This window comes from Salvia splendens, chromosome 15 (genome assembly GCF_004379255.2).
Source record: "Salvia splendens isolate huo1 chromosome 15, SspV2, whole genome shotgun sequence".
Classification (NCBI taxonomy): domain Eukaryota; kingdom Viridiplantae; phylum Streptophyta; class Magnoliopsida; order Lamiales; family Lamiaceae; genus Salvia; species Salvia splendens.
In genome coordinates, this window is record NC_056046.1 from 21,266,230 (window position 1) to 21,290,348 (window position 24,119).

The 24,119-nt window shown below is 34.6% G+C and overlaps 3 long non-coding RNA genes across 9 annotated transcripts; 2 read left to right on the forward strand and 1 right to left on the reverse strand.

Annotated features, from left to right (window-relative positions):
- The first annotated feature begins 8 nt into the window (after window positions 1-8).
- LOC121767425 lies at window positions 9-9,270 on the forward strand. 7 transcript variants are annotated; one of them, XR_006043097.1, is made up of 7 exons: window positions 9-30; window positions 244-359; window positions 444-516; window positions 5,686-5,784; window positions 5,864-5,933; window positions 6,469-8,874; window positions 9,153-9,270. It is a non-coding gene; the product is annotated as an uncharacterized LOC121767425 (long non-coding RNA). The 7 variants fall into 7 exon arrangements; XR_006043094.1 differs by lacking the exons at window positions 9-30; window positions 244-359; window positions 444-516 and adding exons at window positions 3,739-4,486; window positions 5,286-5,383 and having other exon boundaries at window positions 6,469-8,131; window positions 8,527-8,874; XR_006043093.1 differs by lacking the exons at window positions 9-30; window positions 244-359; window positions 444-516 and adding exons at window positions 3,742-4,486; window positions 5,286-5,383 and having other exon boundaries at window positions 6,469-6,520; window positions 8,043-8,874.
- Window positions 8,883-18,171, reverse strand: LOC121767428. Its single transcript, XR_006043104.1, has 4 exons — window positions 17,935-18,171; window positions 17,653-17,844; window positions 10,167-10,236; window positions 8,883-9,189 (listed from the first exon to the last, which is right to left on the reverse strand). It is a non-coding gene; the product is annotated as an uncharacterized LOC121767428 (long non-coding RNA).
- LOC121767427 lies at window positions 9,378-11,217 on the forward strand. The gene is made up of 4 exons (XR_006043103.1): window positions 9,378-9,467; window positions 10,131-10,226; window positions 10,512-10,605; window positions 10,952-11,217. It is a non-coding gene; the product is annotated as an uncharacterized LOC121767427 (long non-coding RNA).
- Window positions 18,172-24,119: the final 5,948 nt, after the last annotated feature.

Genomic DNA, 24,119 nt, shown 5'->3' on the forward strand with positions numbered 1-24,119 from the left:
ATATATGCCTTCCTTCCATGCTGAAATCGGGTATTGGTTATTTCTTCATGTTCTATCTTTCTTATTTTGCAATTTAGATAATGAAACATTCTAGCAGATGGTCACAATGCTGCTTCTTATAGTTGCACTTTTTTTTCTCTAATAAACTTGCTTCACTCACAATAGTTATTCATTATGTGCATGAGTGCATTTGGTATTTAATGTAATTTTAAGGCTATCTAAGATTGACAATCTTCTTTGTAGGTTATTTGTAAGTCAGTTTGAGTTCCGAATCGTTCGTGCTGCATCGGAAGATCATTTAGTCCATGTAAAACCTCTCTGGCTTAACATATGGATGTCATTCATCTTTTTCCATAAATGTTAGATGCATCTGTTTTTTTTATTCATAATCATATCTGTTTTCTTCTTGATAAGATTTTAATGAAGTTTGTTTCTTCATGCAGGAGCTTGGGAAGAGGTGGACTGCAGGAGCAACTAGCTTCCTATATTGGACTCCCGGCCCTGATGAAAAAAAGAGTAGGTATATTTTTTTTGTAAGAGATCATCTCATGTTGTGATGTAGTACTTATTTTCTCTAGTGATGATAAAAGAAAACGAAAGAAATTCTCTTTTTTCTATGATATAAAACGTTTCCTTCTTTTTGCTTAAGATTTGAAAATCATGTTAATAAAAACCACGTTTAAATAACACTTAATTTGCTCGGGGTCTTGCATGTTATGCAAATGATTCACACTGTTTTGTAGGGAATAAGCTTTAGAAAAAGGAATTTTAATGCCAGAAAAGGAAGGTAGGAAGGTAAGACTGATCTTGTAAAGATGACAGGAAAGATGACAGTATATATTTAACGAAAACAATTTAATCTATCAATCAAAATTGAATGTTGGAAAGTTTCGAAGATGATCTAAATTGACAGAGTATTATGTTTTATTTCTGATAAAGATACATCGGTAGAGGTTTGCTTTCAGCATTTTGGTATGTGAGAAGGTACCAGGTTTGCAGCCGGTAGGAAATCCGAGCTTTTATTGCAGTCATCAAATCTTGGTCTTTGAGGATTCTGGTAACTCTACTTCTCATCTTTTTCTGGTGTCATTCAAACCCGTTTAATATACTCAACTTGTGATGTTTCCTACTCATACATGAGTGCCTAACTGCTGTTTATTCTTATACATGCCTGATATGTTGATTTTATAGAGAATTTAAATGTTTTTTTGTAATTGATGTTGATTTTATAGATAATTAATTTTTTTTTTGTAATTGACATGTTATGATTAAGAGTAAATTTCCAAGAGGTTGTCTGCCATGGCTCTCTAATATGTGCATCTCCCTAGTTTTTAATGATTTCATACACATCACCAAATGATAAACAACATATATTAGCTTCATAAATATCCAAAAATTTCCCTAGTACTACGCTACTTTGTACTGAGGACGAAATGCTTCCATGAACAGAGTTTCACCACTTGCTATTTGTGTATGCATGCAAGATTTTCTCTCTATTGATTGTCACTACTTTCACCACTTTTTTATGGGTTATTAGCGTAGGCTTCATTTCTCTCGAGGGTTGGTCTGCAAACTTGTTGTTGCTTACTAACTTCTGGAGAACTAGGTTTCCCGTGCTTCAGATAAAGTGACAAGAGTGTTCTTTGGTGCCCGATTTCTTGAGCTAAGGAGAGAGAACTATTCCGGTTTTGAAAAATTAATTGAAAAAGCCATAGGGCCGATCGACTGAATGATAGCTTTATGAGTTGCAATCTTGTTGATATTGGTGCATAAAAATGATTTAGGCAATAGGACAAAAAGCCTCATATCCAAATTATCACATGCCTAACCCCACATAAACCCCTAGTGAGCCCGTTTGAGCCACAAAAGCCTAATTTCTTTGTTGAAAATTTTGAAGTCACTATATTAGCCTACTTATTATATCCATTTGTTGGCCTATATTTTCTACCCTAGTCACTAAAATTAAAATGCTAGCACATTCTTGGGAGGGTATTTATGGTGGCAAGAAAAAGATGGAAGTCCTGGAACATTCATCAGGTGGTATTCAGTTATATTGAGATACAAAGTGAAAAAAGCTGTGTCTTCAAAGAAAAATAAAATAAAAAGGCAGCCTTTAATGTGTAAAAAAAAGCGAAGGCTAGAAAAAAAGGCAGCCTTTCATGTGTAAGAAAAGCCAAGGCTAGAAAAAAAAAGGCAGCCTTTCATGTGTAAAAAAAAGCCAAGGCTAGTAAAAAAAAGGCAGCCTTTCATGTGTAAAAAAAGCCAAGGCTAGTAAAAAAAATAAAATAAAAAGGCAGCCTTTCATGTGTAAAAAAAAAGCCAAGGCTAGAAAAAAAAATTGAGCAAAAAACAGAAATATGCTCAAAAGAATGAGATGACTTTGTTTAGATGGTAGAAAAATCTCAAGTTTGGGGTGTTGAGCTGTCAGAATTTTGCACGCATTGAGTGAGATGTGAAGGATGTTGTGAAGGATGCTATGATGGATGTGCTAGTATTTAAAATGTGATAAGCTACTTAACCAAATATGATCACACCTTTACCATAAGCCCCATTACATCCAAATGAATAAGACCTTTTGATATATGCATCATATTGACTTGTGAGCGATGAATTTTACTTGAGTTTGGGAGAAAGATCTTATGTGCTTAAAATAAAGAATAGCAGGAAGAAATTCTCTTTATGAATTAGTGACGATGGTTTGAGACTCCCAAGACATAAATCGAACTTACATTGAAGCATTGGGATGCCTAGCTCTTAGGGAATTAGTTCGTGTACAATTCTTGTTCTAAAGTCTTACCCGAGAGTGAATTTGGGGTCAACCTAATTTCTCTAAATGATTCGTGTGATTTGACGTGACTTGAAGTAGAGGATTATCTAATGTCTTGTGAATGTGCCTATTTGTCTAACTTGATTGAGGGCGAGCAAGACTTATGTCTGGTGGTATTTGATGTGTGTGGGTAATTGTTTAACTTGTTATTATACAATGGATGGAATGGAGGGTAGCGCACTACTGCTCCAGTTCAGTTTTGACCACCTCACTATTTATTCCAGTGGGTTGAAGGGTATAAAGCTGCAACCAATATTTGCTTCAATGTTCAACCATTTATTTTTATAAACCTAACTTTAGTTCGATATTTAGTGTGTCATTTCATACTAAAGCCATCAATGAAGAACTGCTGCAAAATCTCTCTGATGCTCTACACTTGTTGGTACTTGATAAAATTGGGGTTGGACTTGCTTTGTCTATTCTGAAGAACATGATATATTCACTATGCCTGGATGTGTTGTTTGTTATTCTCTTCTTTGTACATACATTTAGATATAATTTTTTGTTTAGTTGTAGGAAGTGGAATACATACAACAGTTTATTATTTTTATCTCCTTGGAATTCTTCTACATGTTGCACTAAACCTGTAACCCTTTTCTTGGTTGTATGCTGGAAAAACTTTCCGTTTGAGTCGGATTACAGAGCAATCATGCTGCTTTGAGGCTACTGAGATAATTCAGCATATTCTAGTGTTACTCGTAGTCGATTTGAAGGCCTCTCTAAGCATTTAAATTCATTCTTGCAAATGTTATCTCTTGTGCAACTAAGGTGTTTTCCGTGATAGTTCCTAGTGCATAAATAGACTAGAAAGTACTTAGTCGATCAGAAGGTCGAGGGTGGTAGGGGACTGAGTTCTTAACATAAAAAAACGGGTGGAAAGGGTGGAAAATTGAAGGCACAAGTATATTTATTGATTTTTGAGCTTGCTTTGCTTGATCTTCTGCTTCTTGGTTGTTGCACCTATATTTTTCTACTTATTTAATTCATTCTTTGCTACATTTTGCAGATTTAAAATTAATCTGTTAAATATATTATGTTTTTGTGAGTTATACAGTGCCCGACGTTTTTCTACTTTTTTCTAATCCACTGTTTGCTGTCTTACTGCTATATAAATAACACATACATAGTATCCTATTTTTCTGTCTCATATGCCTGTACAAATATGTGCTATATTAGTGTTTCTTTGATATATAACTCCCATTATTGTCAAATCTTGCATCTTAATATCTGTTTTTACAGGCTCATTCCCAAGTACTTACTAGACACATTTCCTTTTTTACTTTGGCATTAGGTTTGTTGTACTTTCATCTAAAAAAGAAATCATGGGCCTTGGAAGCTGGTTGAGCAGTCAATTGGGTCTATAACAAATGTTTATAGCATTTACCGTACAATAAGCATTGCAATATCTGCACTTTGAGAAGATTTTGCCTTTTATACATATGCAGTTTTCAGTTTCTCATTTTGCCCTACTGTTAACATGGGCAATTGTTTTGTATAGGTTCTTGCATTGCTGAAAAAATGTTTGGTATAGATTCAAGAGAGTTAAATGCTCCCTCCGAGGCAAGTTACCCGAAGGGCCAACTGGAACGTAATACAAAGCGCTTGGCAGATGTCGTCTCAGATGCTTCAAATTTTCAGTCATTCATTATGATAAACTTTGTAAGCTTTCCATCTGTACAACTAATTTTAAAATCTTATAGAGTCCTATAGATTTCATGGTAAGGTTTCACGATTGAAGGTCGAAAAGACTTAAAGCATGATATCTGAGTTTCTTAGAAAATATCTTTGCTTATGTGAACACAGTAATGATGTGCCTGAAGAGATTTTGAGATCAAATTGCTTGTTTTAACAAATGGATGCTAATTTTATGAAATTTAATTTCAAATGAAAAGGTAAGAGTTTGAGCACCTGCAATAACTTAGACTTAATGATCACCTCCATGCTTATCTTATCTTGAATGTTTGTACTATGTAGTCTGGGGACAATCTTATTTGTATTTTGCATGTTATTTGCTGGTAAATTTCTTTACTTAAACCTAACCAACTAATTTTTTTTGCTGGTATTTTGAGAAATGGAATAAAGAGGGCTTCCTAAACTCTAGTTGCTATATTCACAAGTCACTTAGCACTAGAATGAGTTTGTAAGTTTACCAGCATATTTTTGTCATTTTGATCGTCTAATTGAAAAACTACCACGAACTGTTCAAGTGACTTCATTTCCTCATTTGGTTTTTGTCATTGCAAAGAGATACAAATGATTAGTAAGAAGAGTTTAAGCTATTTGTCAATGTATGATGGTCAGTTATTTTTTTCATCTGACGTTTTTTGTCTCAAGAGTAAATGGAAATTGGTATGCTATACTATACACATCAATTCTTTTGATTCATCAATTGTTATAATCTTTTCTCAAGGAAATCGTGCATTTTTTTTTCTGACCATACAAATGTGTTCCTTAATAGGGAAGCTTTAGCAACAATCTTTCTACTCCCTCTGGAGAGTTTGTTTCTGGCTGGTGCTCGTCTGACATTCTAGTTTGTGAAGAGGATGCACCATTAATGTATGTATTATCTACATCATCTTAATAATTCTTATTTCACCAAATTAGTCAGTTACAACTATTGCGTGGGTCTTAAACACCCTATATCGCCAATGTATAAATTTGAATTCACCCCTTGCAGTGTACCTCGTTCATCTAATGCTCATCAGAGAACGTCTTTGTTGATTAAAATGATTGCAAACCTTCATTGCTTTGTTCCTGATGTATACCAGAGTAAAATGATTTAGTAATTTTCGGTTTCAATCAGGGTATGCTGCTTGATAGTAATATTTAACAAGTAATAACATTTGTTTCAATCCCAGATGAGAAGGATCTGTTTCTCAACATGTTCATACGGGTCATAGAGAAGGACTATTAGAAACTGTCAGATGGCAAAGTGTCCACAGTTAGCAATAACTTGTGTATGCCTGCTTCTAATTCTTCCCATTGGTTAATCAAGTAGTAGTACATATCTATATTCTAATACTCTATTGCATGTAGGTTCACTGTTATGTCATGCAGAGTCTTTAGTTCCAGGATTTTTGAATGAAGATGATGTACAACTGCTGAGGTAATTTGAATATATGCCTTCCTTCCATGCTGTAATCGGACATTGATTATTTCTTCATGTCCTATATTTCTTATTTTGCAATTTAGATAATGAAACATTCTAGCAGATGGTCACAGTGCTGCTTGTAGCTGCACTTTATTTTTTCTTTAATAAACTTGCTTAACTCACCATAGTTATTCATTATGTGCATGATTGCATTCTCTACTTTTTTAAGTACTGCCTGCTTGTTTCGGAAAATCTAAGATTGACAATCTTCTTTGCTCGGGGTCATCTTATGTAACTTTTTAAATATGATTTGCAAATGATTCACACTGTTTTTGTAAGAGATCATCTTATGTTAATTTTCTGGTGCTGTAGTACTTACCTTTTCTAGTGATGATAAAAGAAAACAAAAGAAATTCTCTTTTTTCTATGATATAAAACTTTTCCTTCCTTTCACTTAAGATTTGAAAATCATGTTAAAAACCACGTTTAAATAACACTTAATTTGCTTGGGGTCTTATATGATTTGCAAATGATTCAAACTGTTTTGTAGGGAATACGCTTCATAAAAAGGAATTTTAGTGCCAGAAAAGGAAGGTAGGAAGGTAAGACTGATCTTGTAAAGATGACAGGAAAGATGGTAGTATATATTTAAAGAAAACAATTTAATCGATCACTCAAAATTAAATGTTGGAATGTTTCGAAGATGATCTAAATTGACAGAGTATTATGTTTTTTTTTATTCTGATAAAGATGCAATGGTAGAGGTTTGTTTTCAGCATTTTGGTATGTGAGAAGGAACTAGTTTCCAGCAGGTGGGAAATCCGAGCTTTTATTGTAGTCGTCAAATCCTGGGTCTTGTGAATGTGCTTATTTGTCTAAGTTGTTTGAGGGCGAGCAAGACTTCTGTTTTGGGGGTATTTGATGTGTGTGGTTAATTTAACTTGTTATTATACAATGGATGGAATGGAGGGTAGCATACTACTACTCCAGTTCAATTTTGACCACCTCACTATTAATTCCAGTGAGTTGAAGGGTATAAAGCTGCAACTAATATTTGTATTTTTATAAACCTAACTTTAGTTCGATATTTAGTGTCATTTCATACTAAAGCCATCAATGAAGAACTACTGCAAAATCTTTCTGATGCTCTACACTTGTCGGTACCTGATAAAATTAGGGTTGGATTTCTTTGTCTAATTTTGAAGAACACGATATCTTCACGATACCAGGATGTGTGGTTAGTTATTCTCTTCTTTGTACATACATTTAGATATAATTTTTTGTTTAGTTGTAGGAAGTGGAATACATACAACAGTCTATTATTTTTGTATCCTTGGAATTCTTCTACCTGTTGCACTAAACCTGTAACCCTTTTCTTGGCTGTGTATCCTTGGAATTCTTCTACCTGTTGCACTAAACCTGTAACCCTTTTCTTGGCTGTATGCAGGAAAGAATTTCTGTTTGATTTAGATTACTAAGCTGTGTGCCAATTCTGCTGCGTTTGAGGCTACTGATATAATTTAGCATATTCTCGTGTCACTCTTAGTCGATTTGAAGGCCTCTATAAGCATTTAGATTCATTCTACTTGAAGGCCTCTCTAAGCATTTAGTTTCATTTTTTCAAAATGTTATCTCTTGTGCAACTAAGGTGTTTTCTGTGATAGTTCCTAGTGCATAATAGAGTAGAATGTACTTGGTCGATCTGAAGGTCGGGGGTGGCAGGTCGGGGGGAAGGTGTGGAAAACAGAAGGCACAAGTCTATTTATTGATTTTTGACCTTGCTTTGCGTGGTCTTCTGCTTCCTAGTTGTTGCCCCTATATTTTTATATTTATTTTATTCATTATTTGCTGCCTTTTGCAGCTAATTATTGAACTGTTACATATATTAAATTTTTGTTTGTTATACTGTGACTGACGTTTTTCATCTTTTTCTAATCCACCTTTTGCTACCTTGCAGCATAATTAATTAATACATACATAGCATCATACTTTTCTTTGTCTATGCCGTGTACAAATATGTGCAATATTAGTGTTTCTTTGATATGTATACCCATCGATTGTCAATTCTTGGCTTCTTAATATATCTGTTAACTAGACACATTTCCTTTTTACTCTGGCATTCAGTTTGCTGTACTTGCATCTAAAAAGAAATCATGGGCCTTGGAAGCTGGTTGAGCACCCAATTAGTGTCACGTAAAGATACTTTCTATGAGGTTAGTGTTGCCACTACTGTGGCAGGGTGACTGAATTTTAATATTTTTGCAATGCCGGAATGGAAACTGCAGCTTGTTGTTACTATGTAGTAAATACTTCAATTACAATGGATGGAATCTAGACTACTTCGATTTCTATATATTTAGTCAAGTTCCTCAACAATTTAATATGACTTAATATCTCTTATATGCCAGTTAAGCAGTTTAATACGTAGTCTACTATATTTGAGTTTGTTATCTTTACTGTCCGTTTGATGATTATGATTGATACAACAAATTTTGGTTTACAAATTAGTAGCATTGTAAAATACTATTCAACCTAACTAAGTTGAATATTACCCTGTTATAATCAGTTTGTCTATAATGTTTATCCTTTGTGAATGCTTCTGCTTCAGGATCAGTCATTAAACATCAATGTGTGACTCACCGTACATGGGGTATTGCTTTACGTGCTATTTTAGATGCTTTGAGGAAGCCTGCAGATTCAGAAATTTCTTCCTTCCTAGTTTATCAGTTAATGTTATTATTGTGAATTTCAGTCTTACCTTGGATTTATAACATTCTGATGTTTTCCTTTGAGAGTATGGCATTGGAGCAGTTTGTGGACCATCTCATTGAGTGGCCACAGTATAGAGAGGGCACTCAACAGTATTTCAGCGGCTTATACTGAACCTGATGGTGGCCATAGTGCCAATACTGCTCACCGACGCGGTCATATTCAATCTTCAGCTCCACATATAGAGGTATTAAACATGTTATTTTATCTTCCTGTTAAGTAGTTGAACCAGGATATGAGAAACAGATGACTATTTCTTAGAAAACATGACAAAAGTGCTATCTCGATGTCATCTTTCAAATCGTCTTCCCACATGCCTATATGTGGTTTCTGGTTTCACCTTGTCTATGTGGTTGTGGATAATACTTCTACTCAAAGTGATTTGCGTGAACTCATGATCACTGCAATTTTGTCCTTTTGGTTTCAAATTGCACGCCCACAATTTTCTCTGATTGGACCCAACAGCATTTTGTCTCGATTAGCAATTCCCTCTTCGATCCCACTGCAAAAGAGACCACCAAGTTCTCTGAGTTCACTCCTAATTACATGAAGCCATCACAACACACCTACCCTTCCTAAGGCAAGTAATAGTGTCTTTGTATACTTTGATGTAGTTGACTTGATACTTTTTCTATTTTTACCTTGTTTGACTGTATTTTTTAGAGCTAATCTACTCAAAACCCACAATGCAGTCACTCAATGGTGCTTTGCTGTCAATACAATCTGCCTCATCGGATTTACCACGGTCGTCTAGATCAACCTCAGCAACTAAATTATCAGGTTTAACTATGCTACTCTCTCTCGCTGTGTGCTTTATGGATTACATTAACATTGGGACTGGTTTTACAACTATGAGAAGAGAAACTCCCGTAGAGGTGATTGGATGTAGCTGTCTTATAAATTTTAAGTCTCTGTTTACACGTTATCTTGATCCTTTTGGGTTTCCCTTGCTTTTACTCAGGATTTTCTTCCTTGTTATGAGTTAGCAATTACAAGTTCTATTAATAGCACATTTAACTTTAACCCACTAGTTAACTAAAATCTCACACTTCTGAATTCTTTCTCAATTCCCGGTTACTTTCTCGTTTTCCTTTTCCCCTTTTGTTTCTTTATTATTTGCCTTGTCCCTGTGACATATTTATTAACTAAGGAGTAGTGGGGCAATGTAGGTGTTCTGATTCTGGTTCCGACCGTCAAGAACTTAAAAGTTATCGTCTCTGAAAATATTTCCTTATACATGGCTGCTATCTCCCACCTAAAATCTAAAGCTTTATCTATTATGAGTGCACTTTCCAATTAAGATAAGTTGATATATGTCTTTAAATCTTAGAGCTGCTGGTAAAGTTAGCACACCTTAAAATATTTATGTGCTTGTAGTTGTGCTTGGTGTTGTATGAACAGACCCTTAATTCTTTAAAGTAAGTATGAATTTTTCTACTGCAGCTTTTGCAACACTGTGAAGTTGAAAGTGTATCATACCTGGATGAGGTGGCCAGCAACACAGCAACTCAAGATATGGCACACTCTGTTGGACTCGAGGTATTGGTTTCTAAAATCAAAGCATCATGCAGTTATTGTCATAACTGTAGAGAGATACATGTTCATTGCATTTATAATAGAAAAAGATTTCCCAGACCCTTTAGATCTATTGTTACAATTACATTGAAAAAACAAGTTTTGTACTCTGAAAATAAACTGAATTATTTTCCAACTTTTTCTTGTGATTTTTAACTACTTATTAGTAATGCCTTGTACTTGTGCTTGGTGTGGTTGTATAAACAGACCCTTAATTCTATAAAGTAAGTGTGATTTTTTCTGCTGCAGTTTTTGCAACTCTGTGAAGCTGAAAGTGTATCATACCTGGATGAGTTGGCCAGCAATGGCAACTCAGGATATTGCAAAGTTTGTTGGACTTGAGGTATTGGTTTCTAAAATCGAAGCATCATGCAGTTTTTATCATAACTCTCAGAGAGATAAATGTTCATTGCATTTATAATAGTAAAAGATTTCCGAGACCCTTTTAATCTATTGTTACAATTACATTGAAAAACCAACGAGTTTTGTACAACCTTTTCTTGTGATTTTTAACTAATTAGTAATGCCTAGCCGCAATTGGTTTATAACATTGTTTGTAGTATTTACTGTACATTAAGCATTGCAATATCTGCACTTTGAGAAAGATTTTGCGTGCTATACATATAAGCAGTTGTCATTTTATTCATTTTGCCTTACTTGGTGCTATCATGGTCATTTGTTTTGTATAGGTTCCTGCATTCAAGACACTCCAATAACTCCCTCCAATAACTCCCTCCAAGGCAAGTTACCAGAAGGGGCAACTTGAGCTTAATACAAAGCTCTTGACAAATGCCGTCTTATATGCTTCAAATTATCTCATTCATCATGAAGTGTGTTTATAGGGTTTGTATTTTGTGTATGTATTTTGTGTAGTGCAGGCATTGTGTAGTGTTTTTTTGTATGTATGTGTAAAGTGTGTATTTGTGTAGTGCAAGCAGTGTGTATATTTTATGTATTTTGTGTATAGTGTATGTAGTGCAGTGTGTTTTGTTGTGTGAGGATGCTATGTGTATTTTTGGAATAGTGTGTGAATTTTACGTGTAGTGTATTTTGTGTATAGTGTGTGAATTTTACGTGTAATGTATAATATGTTTAGGAATACTTTTGGCAGTGTATGTATACTTATGTGAAGTGTGTGCAGTGCATGTATATTGTGTGTATAGTATACATTGAGTATATTTTGTTTTTTTTTTGTAGTGTGTTCAGTTTGTTTATTATGTACGAGTGTATATTTTGTGTATAGTTCAAGTATGATGTACAATATATGTAGTGTGCATCTATGTTTGCAACGCATGTATTTTGTTTATACGTGCGTGTGCAGTGCATGGATTGTGTATTGTGTGTGTAGTATGTCTATAATATCTTGCGTGTGTATGGTCCGTATAGAATGTGTGTTTTTTTGGGTAGTAAGCAACATGTGCGTGGTATGTATATTGTGCGTGGTATATATACTTTGTGTGCAATTTGAACTTTGTGTTATGATATATAGTATGCATATAGTACGTAATGTGTATCAAGAGTGTGTTATTTTTTGTTTAGTGCGTAGTATGTTCATTTTATGTAGATATAGTGTGTATGTGTTTTATTTATATTGTCTTTGTGTTTTTTTTGTACCGTGGTTAATGTTTGTAGTATATGCGACGTATGTATAAATTGTGTATTGTATAGTGTATAAAAAGTGTATTTTGTCTATATATTGTGTGTAAAGTGTGTTATTTTCTTTTGTGTGTGTGTGTGTTTATTTTGTGAATTGCGTACTAGTGTGTATTTTGTGTATAATGCGTGTGGTATGTGCAATCCATTTAGCGTGTAGTGTATTTTATTTATATTGTGTTTATGTATTTCATCGTCCATTTAATGTGTAGTGTATTTTATTTATACTATGTTTAATGTTTATAATATGTGGTATGTATGTATAAGTATAGTATTTTATATGTACATTTGTTGTATAGTGTATATAAATATGTGCAGCATATGTATACTAAGTGGTGTTTCTATAATGTTTGTATTCTCTGTATTTATTTTGTATATAGTGTGTAGTGATTGTTTAATATGTATGTGTATAAAGTGTGCGTATTTGAGTGTTGTATATACTTTGTACTTTGTGCTATCATGTATTGTATGTATATGTAGTGTGTTTTGTTGTGTGCAGACACTTTGTGTATTTTGTGTATAGTGTGTGAATTTTACGTGTAGTGTATTTTGTGTATAGTGTGAATTTTACGTGTAATGTATAATATGTTTAGGAATACTTTTTGTAGTGTATGTATACTTTGTGTGAAGTGTGTGCAGTGCATGTATATTGTGTGTATAGTATACATTGAGTATATTTTGTTATTTTTTTTGTAGTCTGTTCAGTTTGTTTATTGTGTACGAGTGTATATTTTGTGTATAGTTTAAGTATGATGTACAATATATGTAAGTGTGCATCTATGTTTGCAACGCATGTATTTTGTTTATGCGTGCGTGTGCAGCGCATGAATTTTGTGTATAGTGTGTGTAGTATGTCTATAATGTCTTGCGTGTATGGTCTGTATAGAATGTGTGTTTTTTTGTGTAGTAAGCAGCATGTGCGTTGTATGTATATTGTGTGTGGTATATATACTTTGTGTGCAATTTGAACTGTGTTATGATATATAGTATGCATATAGTGCGTAATGTGTATCAAGAGTGTGTGTTATTTTTTGTTTAGTGCGTAGTATGTTCATTTTATGTAGATATAGTGTGTATGTGTTTTATTATATTGTCTTTGTTTTTTTTGTACCGTGGTTAATGTTTGTAGTATGTGCGACATATGTATAAATTGTGTATTTATAGTGTATAAAGTGTATTTTGTCTATATATTGTGTGTAAAGTGTGTTATTTTCTTTTGTGTGTGTCTATTTTGTGAATTGCGTACTAGTGTGTATTTTGTGTATAATGCGTGTGGTATGTGCAATCCATTTAGCGTGTAGTGTATTTTATTTATATTGTGTTTATGTATTTCATCGTCCATTTAATGTGTAGTGTATTTTATTTATACTATGTTTAATGTTTATAATATGTGGTATGTATGTATAAATATAGTATTTTATATGTACATTTGTTGTATAGTGTATATAAATATGTGCAGCATATGTATACTAAGTGGTGTTTCTATAATGTTTGTATTCTCTGTATTTATTTTGTGTATATATTTTGTGTATAGTGTGTGTAGTGATTGTTTAATATGTATGTGTATAAAGTGTGCGTATTTGAGTGTTGTATATACTTTGTACTTTGTGCTATCATGTATTGTATGTATATGTAGTGTGTTTTGTTGTGTGCAGACACTATGTGTATTTTGTGTATGTATCATGTATTGTATGTATATGTAGTGTGTTTTGTTGTGTGCAGACACTGTATTTTGTGTATAGTGTGTGAATTTTACGTGTAGTGTATTTTGTGTATAGTGTGAATTTTACGTGTAATGTATAATATGTTTAGGAATACTTTTTGTAGTGTATGTATACTTTGTGTGAAGTGTGTGCAGTGCATGTATATTGTGTGTATAGTATACATTGAGTATATTTTGTTATTTTTTTTGTAGTGTGTTCAGTTTGTTTATTGTGTACGAGTGAATATTTTGTGTATCGTTTAAGTATGATGTACAATATATGTAAGTGTGCATCTATGTTTGCAACGCATGTATTTTGTTTATGCGTGCGTGTGCAGCGCATGAATTTTGTGTATAGTGTGTGCAGTATGTCTATAATGTCTTGCGTGTGCATGGTCTATATAGAATGTGTGTTTTTTTTGTGTAGTAAGCAGCATGTGTGTTGTATGTATATTGTGTGTGGTGTATGTATATTGTGTGTGGTATATATACTTTGTGTGCAATTTGAACTTTGTGTTATGATATATAGTATGCATATAGTACGTAATGTGTATCAAGAGTGTGTGTTATTTTTTGTTTAGTGCGTAGTATGTTCATTTTATGTAGATATAGTGTGTATGTGTTTTATTTATATTGTCTTTGTGTTTTTTTTGTACCGTGGTTAATGTTTGTAGTATGTGCGACGTATGTATAAATTGTGTATTGTATAGTGTATAAAAAGTGTATTTTGTCTATATATTGTGTGTAAAGTGTGTGTGTGTTTATTTTGTGAATTGCGTACTAGTGTGTATTTTGTGTATAATGCGTGTGGTATGTGCAATCCATTTAGCGTGTAGTGTATTTTATTTATATTGTGTTTATGTATTTTATCGTCCATTTAATGTGTAGTGTATTTTATTTATACTATGTTTAATGTTTATAGTATGTGGTACGTATGTATAAATATAGTATTTTATATGTACATTTGTTGTATAGTATATATTAATATGTGTAGCATATGTATACTAAGTGGTGTTTCTATAATGTTTGTATTTTCTGTATTTATTTTGTGTATAGTGATTGTTTAATATGTATGTGTATAAAGTGTGCGTATTTGAGTGTTGTATATACTTTGTACTTTGCGCTATGATGTTGTATGTATATGCACTTTGTGTTATTTTTTTTATATTTTGTAGTATGGTTATTGGTGTATAGTGTGTGCTTGTGTGTTTTATTTATTGTGTTTGTGATTTATTTATAACGTGTTTAATGTTTGTAGTATGTAACACGTATGTATAAATTGTGTATTTATTTGTGCATTTATTGTGTAGTGTATTTTATGCATGTATTTGTAGTGCGTGAGCTATATGTGCGTAGTGCGTGTGCTATGTGTGCGTGTGTGTTTTATTTATTGTGTTTGTGTATTTTACTTATACCGTGTTTAATATTCGTAGTATGTAACACGTATGTATAAATTGTGTATTTTATTTGTGCATTTGTTGGGTAGTGTATAAATAGTGAATTTTATGTATGTATTTGTAGTATGTGTATTTCGTGTATAATGTGTATAGTATGTGCAATCCATGTAGTGTTTGTGTGTTTTATTTATGTCGTGTTTGTGTGTTTTATTTATATTGTGTTTAATGTTTGTAAAGTATGTGCCACGTATGTATACTAAGTCTAGTGTATTTTATCATATTTGTATAGTATGTGCCACGTGTATATAAATTGCGTGTATATTGTGTGGGCAGTGAATAGTGTCTATTTTTTTGTATTCACCAGTATGCATTTTGTGTGTGTTGTGCGTGGTGTTTATACTTTGTGTGCAATGTGAAAAGTGTGCTATGATATATATTATGTATATAGTGCGCAATATGTACTGAGTAAAGTGTGCATACTGTGGGTATTTCGTGGGGCAGTGTGTATTTTGTTTATACTATGTAAAGTGTGTGTATTTTTTGTGAAATGTGTGTAATATGTGTAGTCCATTTAGTGTGTAGTATCAACAGTCCATTTAATGTGTAGAGTATTTTATTTATAATGTGTTTATGTATAAATTATGTGTTTTATGTGTATATTTGTTGTATAACATATAAATTGTGTATTTTGTGTTAGTATTTATAGTGTGTGCACATGTGTTGTGTTATTTTATATATGTCTACACATGTGTTGTGTTATTTTATTTGTAGTGTGTTTAATATTTGTAGTATGTATCGCATATGTATACTGAGTGCAGTGTGTACAGTGGTGGTGTGGTTAGTAAAATAATGTTTCATCAAACAAGTCACAGCCATTGGATCCTTAGATTGGATCGTTGGGTTAAGCTACATTATTCGACTAAGATGCTATATTATTAGACGAGCTACATTATTAAACTAATATGAAACATTATTTTACTAAAATAGTACTCCCTCTGTTCCATAGTAGTAGAGTCATTTTGTCATTTTGGTACGTTACATAGTAGTGGAGTCATTTCCCTTTTTAGTAAAAGTCAACACATTTTCTTCTCACTTTTCCCTTTCTTGTTTTATTCTTTCTACTTTTTCCTCTCTCCTACTTTATTATCTTTTATTTAATACATTACACACCTCTTTCTTAATCTTTTTGCCGAAAAGAAATGCCTCCGCTACTATGGAACAAAGTGAGTATATTATTAGCATAGCTATATTATTAGACTAAAATTTTCTACGTTATTAGATGACACGTGACATTAATCTAACCATTAGATCACAAGAAACTAAAGTTCTTTAAATCTCATATCATTCTACAAGTGTGACATCTTTTATAGGATGAATGAAGTATTATTTAATCATGCATTCCCATATTAATCTTGTGACGCCCCGACTTTTCCTATATCTTTTAAGTTAGTTTTTGGATGACCGTAATTAACTGGGCCTGCCGATTTTTGGTGGGATACTAAGCGAAGGACAATGAACCCCGCACGCCGTGAGGCGCTGACATGGAATGAATTCAAGGAGGAGGTGTACAACAAGTACATTCCCATGAGCTACAGACGGGCAAAGATAGTTGAGTTCCACCCCCTAAAATAAGTAAGCATGACGGTGACGGAGTACGACCGTGTTCTTTGTGAAATGACCCGATATGCTCCCGAGTTAGTAGACACAGATGAGAAAATTTCCGAAAAATTTCGTTCTGGTCTTAGACACAAAATAAGGGTAGCCGTGGCCAGCCGTAGAGGAATTACATACTCCGAGATTTTGAGTTGCACTTTAGATGTGGAAGAAGCACTGCCTAAGGATGAGATGGTAGCGAATCCTACACCACCAACACCACAACAACAACATAACTCTCGAGACAAGAGGAAATGGGATGGAGATCAGACTCCATATGATAACAAGAGGCAACAACCTAACAGAAACCCGCAGTATGGTAGAAGACATCAAGGGGCTAAATATAGGACTCTGCCCTGCGCCAAGTGCTCTAAGTTTCATTTTGGGGAATGGAAGGGTGGAAGCAGTGGATGTTACAAGTGTAGTGGGAATGGACACTTCACCTAGGAATGCCTGAGCAATAAATAATGGAAATGGGGCAAGACAGAATAATGAGAGACAACGCCCATGACAATAACGAGGAAGCTACTTGAGAATGGGAAGATAAGATGGAGAACACTATGAACCGTTTTTTTATTTATGCAAATTTCTGGACGAAATTTTTGTTAAGATGGGTAGATTGTGACTCCCCGACTTTTCCTATTTCTTTTAAGTTAGTTTTTGGATGACCGTCAAACTTTGAGTCGAATATCGTTTCATTTTATTTTGAGAGTTTATGGATTTTTTTTAGAAGTCCGAAATATTAATTATTCATTCTAGTCAAGCAGTCGAGTTTTGGTCAAATATATTTCTCCCAAATCCCATTACCAAACGATTTCCCCATATCTTCACTCCCTAAAATCTCTCCAACAAACCAAATCTCCACATAATTTATTATATATCTCTTCCCACAATCTTAGCCAATTTTCAACGCCATTCCATTGTAGTTTTCTTCTCTTACGTGAAGTGTGAAGGAGAAATCGAGAGAGCACGATTTTGTTAATACCTCCTCTTCTGCAAGTTTTGCCTCTTCTGGAAGCTATCTACACAGTCCCTGGTAGTATCTGCATTCAATTCCTCATAGTAGTTCACGAAATCGAGTAGACTCTTGTTGAATTTCTGGAAATTTTGAATGATAAAGTTGCAAACTTTAATATCATTAGAGCTTGTTTTCTTGTTTTCTCTTCCAATCTTAGTTCTGCAAATTTTGTCGGCCCATTAATAACTGAAATCAAACATTGGAAATAGTAAAAGATTTAGATTTGGGAAAAAGGGGAGAGGGACTTACCGTTGGGAGTTGGGATCGTTTCTATCTTGGTGAATTGTAGAAGATGACAGACAGAAAGGGAGAGTGAGATTGAAGGAGAGGAAGAAGATGGGAACTCTGCTTCTAATATTTTGGTGAATTTTAGAGAGTGAGGAAGTTGCTGTTTTGAGATAAAATTTGAGAGTGAGAGACGTGTAGGTGGTGGAGTAATTTAATAAATAGGGAGCATTGTTTTGTTCTTTGAGAACTAGTGTGATGTGGGAGTATTTTATGTTGCTCTTTTTCCCTCTTTAATTTTTGTTTAATTGACATTCTTATTGTTAAATTCTCTAAATTCTGTCCACATCGACTTGGTGAAGATCCCATCTAATCTATATAAGTGTGGATAACCCTCCCCCTTATGAGGCCTTTTAAGGGGTGAGTGGCCCATTTTTAACACATCTAAATACTGACTAAGCTTTAATTTAAAAGCCGGACTTAATGATTCTTTATTAAACCTACCTAACCCAACCATGGTATTTTTAAAATAGGCCCGATTTTACCTTTCACTAATCAGCCCAACAAATTAAAATCTAAAAATGGACTCTCCTTTTATTTAATTATTATGTGGCCAACAAAAAAAGGTCTAAGAGCATTCACAGTGGAGGGTCGACGGAGGGGCCTTCCCATCGACCCTCATCGCCCCACCGTTGAGGTGAACGGGCCGTCGATTGCCCCCCTCCCCCAACGAGCCGATGTATCGGCCTATGCCGATGATGAGGGCCGTTTGATCGCCCCTCTATTGTGAAGCAAGGGCCGATCATCGGCCCTCTCAATTTATTTATTTTTTTCAAATTTTTTTAATTTAATTTCTCTATATATACATCCACTTCCCATCATTTTCAATCACCCCTACACTTCCCATCATCCATTTTCTCATTCAACACTTCCTCTCTCTACAAAATGGATTCCAAAAACTCTCACAAATATTGCAATACAACGAAGATTGGCGTGATAATATTTTTTGCATTTAAATTTATTTAATTTGATAACAAATTAAGCGTGGAAGTGCTAAAAAATTAAAATAAAATAGTGATGATATGGAAATGAAGTAGAATGGAAGGGCTCTATGGGAGGGCCCTTTCATTGCTGGGAGATACCAAAGTTATCTCCTCAACCATTCGTAGCCTAAATCTAAATGAGAAAGGAGCAGCTCCTCTTCCTCTCCCACTAGCTGCCGCCGCCAGCTCCTGCACCGGCCCTGCTCGCCACAGACGGCGGGCGCCTCCCCCCCTCTCCTTTTCCCCTCTATTTCTCTCTCTTTCTCCCTCATCTCTCTCGCTCACGGTTTCGCGCCACCCTCTCTTCAGATCTCCCTCTCTCGGATCTGCCGCTGCCACTACTGCGCATGCACAGGCGGCCGCTTCGGCCTCCTCCCCATGCCGTTGCTGCACGCGTTGGAAAACCCCCGCTGCTGCCCTCTCTCCACCAGTTTTGACAAGCAAAGTGAGATTAACTTCATTCTATTTCAATTTTATTTTATTTTCCTAAAGATTTGACCTTTGATTTAAAAGTCTGATGTTCTTAACTTGTAGACTTGTAGAGGCGGTGAAATCAGTGACGAATCGGGGTGTGGGGCCGCCACAGTCGGCAATGGCGTGCCGAAACTCAGTCGCTGGAAATCCGGCAGATTTGCATTCTTGAGATAAGTTCTTAACTTGTGCTTACTATAGTTGTAGAAGTTGGTTTATCTATATTATGAGTTCGATGAATTTAAACAAGTGTCCTCGGTTACTAAAAGACTCTTGATGGTGAAATCATGTTGAACTTCTGTTTGTGAATTTCAGTTAGGCTGATTCTAGTTGCTGATTTATATGTGCATGCTTGTACATATATGAAAGAAAGAACGGCTTGGGGTTTACCTTTTTGATGTTGGATTGTAGGATTTGACACTATAATCGTCTGCAATATTTCTATCTCTTACTCCTATTCTCCTGTTCGATATGTTGGTGTGTGGGTGTGTGTGAAGAGAAGTTTGGGTGTTCGATCTTTGTATCAAATACCTATGGATTTGATAATAGATTTGGAAATCTGCAAATGATTTCTCTTGATATGGATAATAAATGCATATCATCTCCTCCTTCTAACTCTTTCTCCTCATGTAGGAACACTCATTCAAAGAACCTTGGCTATTCCTTGGAGTAAAGTGCAACCATTGAACGGGGTTATCTGAGTCTTGCACATCTCTCTCCTCAAATTATAATATATTAGGATTTGATTCTTTTGTAATATTAGATTTATGAGACTGCTGATGCATTCATCGGATATTACAAACTTTTATTATTTTGAGAGTCGTTGAAAATGATTTGTATATAACACACAACAATTATCGTATGTCTCTTCTAGATTTTCTTAACTCAATGTATGATTCTTTAGGTTTCTAGGTCTAAATATCTGCAACGTGCTTTTATTTTAATCTCATAAATCTTTTCAAAGCGTGGGTTGTTACAAACTACAAAGCATACTAATACCCTAGCAATTTAGAGATGCCAACAATTTGTTTCACGCAAAGATGAATAAAATGGTATGGCTAGCATGTTAAAAATAAGGACAAGTAAGAGCTAATAGGGATATAATCATACTAGAAGCTCAAATAGAAGTCATTATAATTTAGAATTGGAAAAAGTCTAGAAGCATAAGACTCCCTATGACAAGTAACGTTGTTGTTGTTTCGGCAGGGAGAAAATTAATTTGATAGAACATATAATAGAGTATTTATCTCCACTAGAAACAAATGAAAACAAGAAGATCAAATCAGCTAAATAGATACTTTTAAAGAGTAGAAAAGTTGTTGGCCATTGAATATAAAGTAGTATTTGATAGTAATTCTTTTTGTTGTTCAAGACCACAGAGAACGGAAAGTTTTACTTCGCACAAATACATGATATAACGTGACATGATGAACAATCATTCAAGATATATGCTACAGAAACTGCAGCTTTGCAACAAATTCTCAACACCCTAGCTTTGTCCGCACTGCATGGTTATTTTACAAAGGCAGTAGTCATTTCAACATTTGAGATCATAATTTGTATTAAATAATGAAAGGAAGTAGTCATACCTCACAAAGTAAGTGGAGCATAAGCTTACTCTTGGTCTCCATCAAAGTACTCATTCTAGGATTTAGGGAGTCCTAAAATAACTGCATAGCGTGTTTTGACCTATTGGTTCATCACCTTCTCGTTGAGACGAAAAATCAAGCTGCATTCACCTTAGCATGCTCTCATCAGAAGATGTGGTAGGTGAACCATTTATTCACCTGATCTAAGTATAACTTAATAATTATTTCAACTTGTGAGGAAACATGCTCAATAACTATCTTATTCAGCTTACAATGGCATTCTTGAATTTTTTTTTTCCAAAACTCCCCTTTTATATACGTATAGATTGCTAATAATATTAAACTGGTGAAGCATATACTATTGGATTGTTTTATAATAGTATCATGTGACTATGTCATATATTTACTTACTATAGTGAAACGACTTGTTTTAAATTTATTTATATAAATCAAGTTTTCATTTTCTTATTATTGCATAAATAAATAAAAATCTTTTCATTACTCTAATTACTCAACACAAATAAAAAAAATATTTTCATTTTCCTAGTTTATTAAAATTTCATAATGGAAATTCCATTTTTATATACTCCCTCCGCCCCCATTATTGACTCCAGTTTCCTTTTTTTCGTCTATACTCAATTGATTGGTACTCTTACTTTTCACTGGTTTTGGTCATGGACCCCATATTCACAAACACATTTCACGCACATTTTATTACTCCGTTCCAACTAAGATGATACACTTTTCTTTTTGGTATGTCACAATCATGATGACAAATTTCTATTTTTGGAAAAATTAGCTATTTTAATGACAAATTAGACCTTTCTAATTGAACCCTTAATATGAAGTGAATTAAAATCTAACTTTTTGTTCTACGATTTTATTGCTATCTTCTTCTCTACTGAGGGATAGTATGATTGCTTCAAAAAATGAACCGCTGATGTCAATACTAGTCTAAATAAGAAATGGAGTTTACATAATAATACTACGATAACTGTTGTTCACCCACCATTACAAACTATGACCATACAATCCTATAAAGGGGAAATAACAGCCGACTCTTTTAAGAAAAATAGAAATTCAAAAGATCGAATTGAAAATGAAGACATAAAAAATTCATACAACAAAATAACTATTCAAACCAAATCTTAAGCACCATAGCTAATCAACTTGATATGTTAGCTAATAATAAATATCCCGATAGTGCACATGTAAAGCAAAGCCTTTTAAATGACACTTGTAATCCTTTTTTTTTTAAATAACGATATCCTGAAAAGAAAAGAAAAAAGAAATTAAATTCAACAATAATACTGATAAAATTCTATCGAAAATATCTAATAAATTATCTGAATTAGTGATAGGGTCCTCGATCTTGTGAATCTCGTCAAGCATATCTCGTCCAACATATCTTCTTGATTTTATTTATTTAGTATATCTTCTATTTTAGTTAGTTATCTTTATTTATTCTCCATATCTTTTGTAATCTTTTATTTTAATTATGTTTCTTGATTAGCAAGACATATGTTAGGGTTTAGAATTCTATATAATAGAATTCTATCGTATTTTCATTCATTGAAAAATAAAGTTAAAACTTATTCTCATTCCCGGTTCTGGCAGAAATCGCCCCCTAGCACCTCAACTAGGGTTTATCTTGTTCTTCGTAATCATTCCTGTTCTTCGTTTCCCTACAAATCGTTGGTGCTCTAGTCCGATAGATCAAGGGTCTATCAATTGGTGCTTCCATTGTTTACTCTTCCTCCATCCCATTCCTACTCTCAAATTCCCTCAAATCTCTCGCCAAAATCTTCCCCAAAATCTCTCTAAAAAAAAAAAACCAATCCACTTTCTCACGATTTTCGACGAACTATGGAATCACAACAACATGCTCTCTGCGATATCACTGAGACGCTCATGGACTTACGCCGTCTAGTAGCTGCTCACGGCGAATTTCTAGCCAATTTCAGACAGCACACACTGACCGAGGAGCCTCCGAGCAGCCTTGCCGAGCGCTCACCTCCGAATCAGAGACCGAAGGAGCCGCCGGACCAGCAGTCGGTGATGACACCGCAGCAGGGCTGGTCTCTTCCGCCGCCAGTCACAAACCCACCGCTGGGTATCAAAACCCTGGGCCGTACCACGACTCCGCCTCGAGCCACCACGTTTCGACGGAGAGAATGCCTCAGATTGGTTCCGTAAGATCCAAGAGTATTACAACCACCACTACACTCCGCTCGATGATCGCCTTTATCTTACGAAATACTTGTTCAATCCGCCGGTGACCGATTGGTTTCATAATTATAAAAAAACTGACATTGATGGTTCGTGGGAGGATTTCTTGGTGGCGGTCTATCATCGTTTTACTCCGGAGTTACTTGTGGGTGATTCACATATGGTGGACGATGTCCATCAATCTGAGCCTATTGTTGATGCACCGAAAGAAGTCATGTTGGATTCTTCAATAACTGATGCAGCGCCAACTCTCTGCAGCGTTGATGATGTCTCGTGTGATACGATTTCGGAAGCATATAACGTAGGTATGGAGACTACCCACTTTGCTCCCGAATTAGAGGATGAGGTTTCACATGTTGTTGATGATGATCAGTTGGTTGATCAGCCTCCAACTATGGAATCGACCAACAATATTATTTCTAATGGAATTGGTTTTGATACAATAAATTGCTATGAGAATTCGGAAGCTATTGCCGAGGAGGTATTTGCTTCGGCATTCTTTGAGGAGGCAGGTTCTTGTGTATTTGATCAGGTTAATCTTGGGATCCCCTATATTGTTGAGAATTCAAAGACTGCTACGAGTGAACCAGTTTATGTAGGTGCATATTGCATATTGGACTCTAGCATTGTTCTTGATGAAAAGATGGCTCGACAGAATATGGAGGAGTGCATGAAGCATGCTTACGCATCCTCTATTCCACCGAATCTTGAGGATTTGATGGTTTACAAGACTATGGAGGCGGGATGTAACAAGAGGTTTCATGAAAATGATTATGGAAAGGACGATGCAGCAGCTGCTCAAGGAAAACAACATGTTGAACTGCTATGCATTACTTTAGATGATACAAGGGAAAGAAGTGGGGCATTTGGGCAGAAA